Here is a 5,620-nt window from a genome sequence, read left to right as displayed (position 1 = left end):
AACATGAAGTTACATTAACTGTACAATGGTATGTCTGCACAACAATGTGGGTAACAAACCAAATACTTCAACAATCAGTATTACTATGGTTTCAGATGTAAATTCAGATGCTTCTGGTAATTTCCTGTGATCTTTTCAGTTTTTTGACAAAGTCTAACTTGACCAATGATATATGGATCACTCACCTGGAAAAGCGAATGGAAACCAAATATCAAGATTCATCAATACTGGTCCATGTGGGTACTGGCTAACCAGTGAGATGGTTGTGACAATTCCTTTTTTGGTAGAGGTGCTATACTAAATTTTTGGATGAACTTTGAAGTAACAAAAAAAACACTAATTTTTGGATGAATTTAAAAATAATCAAAAAAAATAATGGCTTATGTTATTTCACTCTATCAATTTTTTTCAACTTTTATGTGGTTTACGAATATAGTGACTTTGATTTATGTTAGTTCTTTTTATTTGAGATTTATTAAATATAACTTTCAGCCGGATCTAAATGCAAGAATCTAATATTTTGAGAAGTTTTTTTTAATCAGAATGTATTAAAAAAAAAAAAAAAAAAACTTAATTCCAAATAAAAACAAGTACCCAAATCAAACTACTTGTGGGTTGTGGAAAACAATGTGAAAGCATGGAGGATTTTGGTATTAGAGTAAAATAGATTTAAAATGTTGCTTCTAACACAAAGCATATGCCACATCACACAAAACATATTCTATGTCATGTTAGGTTAAGGGTATATTGCACTCTAATTATTCTAAGTTTTCATTTTTTTTTTCCAAAATAAAATGATACAAACCTTTGTTATATTATAATTTTATTTTATCTTTTGATTGTATAAATGAATTTAGTATTTTAAAGAACCTTAGATCACTAAGATTGTGCAAACTACATAAGTAGCTCAACATTGCAATTTCAACAAATACTTACTAGTTTAGATAATAAAGATTTATTTATATTATCTTAGTTGTTAAATAAATTTGATTAATGTAAAATTAAGATTTGAGATTTGAAACAAAAATCACCTGTTTAGATCCTCTTACATACACTTTTTATTAATGCTATGCAATGAGACCACCCATTTAGATTTAAACCTATAAAGAGTACCTTACCACCTATTCAGTGTCAATTCAAAACCAAGTACAAAGATATTTATACATATTAAATAAATTATTTAAATTTAAATAATATTCATTTAAAATAAATTATAATTACTAATTTTTCTAAATATTAAAATAATAAATAAAACAATATTATTATTATTAAATAATATAAATATAATAATGATAAAAATAAAATAATGATAACTAATAATAATATCTACTACTTCTTAAATTTACTTTTATAGATATGTTATAATGTATGTTTTTTTTTTTGCTAAAGTAAGAGTCGTATCTTCGTTGTCATTAAATCGGAAAAAATATTTACATAGAATACAACTATCCACATGGAATCATGGATCTTAATCAAAAACTTCTTTCTAGATAACCAAGGGTCTCGAGTGAAGTGTGAAAACTCTGCCCTACCACAAAACTGCACCACCCTAAAAGGCAAAAAGTACCAAGGTCACAAAATCAACCCATCAAATCCGAAAAGGGGGAGAAAGCGTTAATCTCCTCCATCAGAACTCCTAACCCCAACCACCGGTAGAGGAGGACCTCGCTGAGTAGCTAGACTCCCGCCAATTAACAGTTTGGACACCCCAAAATGCGCACAAATTCCTGACCGTCGATCCTCCCAGCTTGATGCAACAATAGAGGTGAATATCGCGCAACCTAGAAGTCCACCTTTTAACCTTATGGCCCCACTGACAAGCCCGTTGAATCATAGTCATAGATCCGTCATGCTTGATCCGACGACACAAGATCATATTGCACCGAGCAAAAGCACTGCTGGTTAACGTGCGATCAGGGTGGAAAAAACCCCCCTTGGCCACGTGTAGCCCAATGAATGGGATCGCTTCCCAATCAAGAGGCCCCCGATACACCGAAAACCACTCAGTTGGCGGATTTGCATCCTTATACAGCGAATCAGGAATATTCTGGTCGCTACTAGATCCCGACTTCCAGCAGCTACTGCCTTCTCCTTTGCAACCGTTATGTGAGCCTAAGCGACATACTACAGCTTTCGTCCAACTAACTACTCTGGTAGCATAATCCTCCGAGCAAGTTAAAAAAAAAACGAGAAAAGGGAAAAACTTGCACCTCATAACTAAACTAAATTGTTGGATAGAGCTTCCATAGTTTTTTTGCGGTACACCATCATATCCTTGTCTGCTTGGGTGTCGCACTGATCCATGAGACCATCCTGAGGCAACCTATGCCCACTCATCGTGACCCTGTTTATGGTACACTTCACTCTTGATTAGCCAGTAAATCAGCAAGTTTGTTGGCCTGCCTTCGCACATGGTTAAAAACTAACCGTGCGTAGGCCTCTGAGGTGGAGCTACATCCTTTGAAAGACCTGTATCAATCTCCAGTGTTTTGAAAACCTTCTCCGGCTCCGAGCCTCAACTATTTTTTTGACTATGTTGATGATTAACTCAGAGTCAGCTTCGATAATCACATTTTGCCGATTATCCTGCACCATGAGTTCTAAGCACTGCTCCATAGCCATGGATTCTGCCATGTTGTTTGTAGCTTTGCCTAAATTTCCATGGAAGATGGAAAGGATATTACCAGTATCATCCCTTAACACCCCCCCCAAAGCCCACATTGCTCGGGTTGCCTTTTGAAACCTTGTCTACGTTATATTTCAGAAAGCCAAAGGGGGAGGATGCCAAAATTCCTGCTTAGAATCCAAACCATAACCTTTTGTTCAGGCCCTGTGGACATAAGCCCCTGCATTCCCAACTGTCTAGAATCCTCATGTCAGCATATGAAGGTGGATTTTTAGGGGTATTTCATAGAATGGTACTAATCATCTCCTTAAGTTGAGTCAAGGTCTACCTTCAAGAGACATTGGAGGGATCTTTTTTCATTTTGAGAATTCTCTTATTCCTTTCTTTCTAGACATTCCAAATAATGAAGCTAGGTGTAAGAGCCCAAGTTGAGCCAAGAATTTCATTATTTGAATAATTACGCCTCCACTTGGTTAGGGTGTTGATGATACACCCTCTATCCCTGTTGCTCTTTTGGAAGATGTTGGCAAAAGAATCCACAAACTAGAGGTGAAGATACAGTGATTGAGGAGGTGTTCCATGGTTTCTTCTTGGGCTTCACAGAGCTTGCATTTGGAATGCCCTAGAACACCCCTTTTCCTTATGTTAACCAAGTCATAATTATCTTATGATAAATAAGCCACATGAAGAGTTTAATCTTCATCCAGCCTTGATGCCTCCACAGATTTTGCCATATTCTATTCGGAGCAAGAGAATCCATCTTAAGGAGTTTGCATCTTGCCTCCTTAAGATAAAGGTACCCTCATTATTGTTGCCCCACCTCAATTGGTCATGCTCCCCTGTCACTAGAATCTTCCTTTTCTAGTATCTGCATGAGAGCCTCAGCTTTAGTTTTCAAGGGGTTATCATCCCTGTAAATCATGTTCTCCACTTTCTCTGTTTACTTGCATTATTGTTTTGGTCCCAAAAAATCTTTGACCTTTGATAACCTTATGATTTCTGTCTCTCTTTGAGGTCCAGAAATTCCTCTTTTAGCAGTATTGGTTCTTGTTGTCATTTATCTCCCAAAAAGTGCTAGATCCCCCTCTCTATTTTCCCAGAAGTTATTCATTTGAACTAAGCCTCTATCTCTCAGGCCTTATTCTAGATGTATGAGCCCTTTTATATTTCCAGACATCCTTATATGATCATTATTTTCCCAAGTGCTGGCATATTTTTCTATCCAGATACTAGCCCACTAGGCGTTTGGTTCTTTGACCCATCTCCACCATAACTTAGCTCTAAAGCCTTGCTTAGAACCTCTGGATCATCCAAACCCATACCTCCTTGGATTTTGGGTTTGCAAATCTTTTCCCAAGCAACCAAGGCCCATTTCCCTTTTTTGCTCCCCTTACCCCAGAGAAGGAAGTCTCTGATGGGTTCTGAATTGTTGTAAGACTCCTTTGGTGCATGGAGCGTTGAAAGCATGAAAACTGGGATAGATTGGAGAACAACCTTTGTAAGCACCCCGCCAGCCAAGTTTAAAGATTGATGGTACAATTCCTGATTTTATCCTGCATCTTATTAATCACCGGTTCCCAGATGCTCTTATGAAGAGGCTTAGCAGTTAGAGGGACTCCCAAATATTTCAAAGGAAGAGGAGTCTCTTTGAAAGCCTAGAATTATGGAGATATTCCTTTGAATAGCAATATCGGTATTAAAGAAAAAGATTTTAGATTTGAAAAGATTAACCTCCATACCTGTGGCCATGCCAAATTCAATTAGAAGTTGTTTGTATGCCAAAGCATCTTTGACTGTAGGAACTCCCTACAACCTGGTATCATCCACAAATTGTTGATGAGTCAGAGTCTGTCCATTCTTAGAAAGTTGAAGAACATGACCCTTTGATTTTTCCTTTTGCATTTTGCCTGCCTAATCAATCTACCAAGTCCTTCCATCATGCGTATAAAGAGAAAGGGAGAGAGAGGATCTCCCTACCTCAGGCCTCTTGAGGGAATAAAAATCTCAGAGGGTAGAGCATTTACCAAAATTGAAAAGCTAGAAGAAGTTACCAAAGCCATGACCCATCTAACCCAATTATGATCAAACCCAAAAGCAATAAGAACCCTCCTAATGTAGGTCCGTTCACCTAATCATAGGCTTTGGCTAGGTCCAGCTGCATGATCATTCCAGCCTTCTTGTTGCTAGTCAGTGAGTTCACCCCCTCTGTTCTTGAATGATGTTATGAGAATTTGTCTACCTTCCACATAACCAAATTGCTCCCAGAAACCAGAGTGGGGAGAAGAGGTTTGAGTCTGTTGGGCTACAACCTTGGATATAATCTTGTAAACCACATTGGACAATGCTATGGGTCTAAACTTATTAGGAGTTAGGGCATTATCCTGTTTAGGTATCAGTGAAATGAAGGGAGGTATTGAGTGACTTCATAATAGTTCTATTGCTCTTGGAATCTTCTACAAATAATCGAATATCTTGTTTAACAATATTCCAGCAGGCTTTAAAGAAATCCATTCAAACCATCAGGACCCGGGGTGCTTTACCATTCTACATTTCCTGAGGACTTCTCACTGATTTCCTCTTCAATACTGGCCTATTGAGGTTGAAATTATCCTCTTTGGACACTAGTATTGGTATATGCCTTGTTAAATCCTTAATGAAAGGCTCTATGTTTGAAATGGTTTCCTTTGCATCCCACAAAAGTGTTGAACTAATACCAAATTCTATTTCTTCATGGGTGTTGAGTAGTTTCCCTTCTCATCCTTAATCGAGGAGATTCTATTATGAGCTCGGTTTTCCAAGGTTGACCCTGGAAAAATATGGTGTTTCGTTCCCTTTTATAACCATTGCACTCTGACTTTTGTCTCCAAAATATTTCCTCTTGTTTGCATAAGTTCTCCCATTCGTGCTGAAGTTTGGAGGCTTTGTCATTGTTGACTTTATCAAAGCTTCCTTGATAAGGGGTTGGTTGAGTATCTGCAGTTTGTTTTCAATAGC

Source organism: Pinus tabuliformis, chromosome 1_1, assembly GCF_031772625.1.
Source record: "Pinus tabuliformis cultivar Carrire ecotype Pingquan chromosome 1_1, CPIR1, whole genome shotgun sequence".
Taxonomy (NCBI): Eukaryota; Viridiplantae; Streptophyta; class Pinopsida; order Pinales; family Pinaceae; genus Pinus; species Pinus tabuliformis.
The sequence above is the reverse complement of the archived record's forward strand: the minus strand, read 5'-3'. Positions refer to the sequence as shown.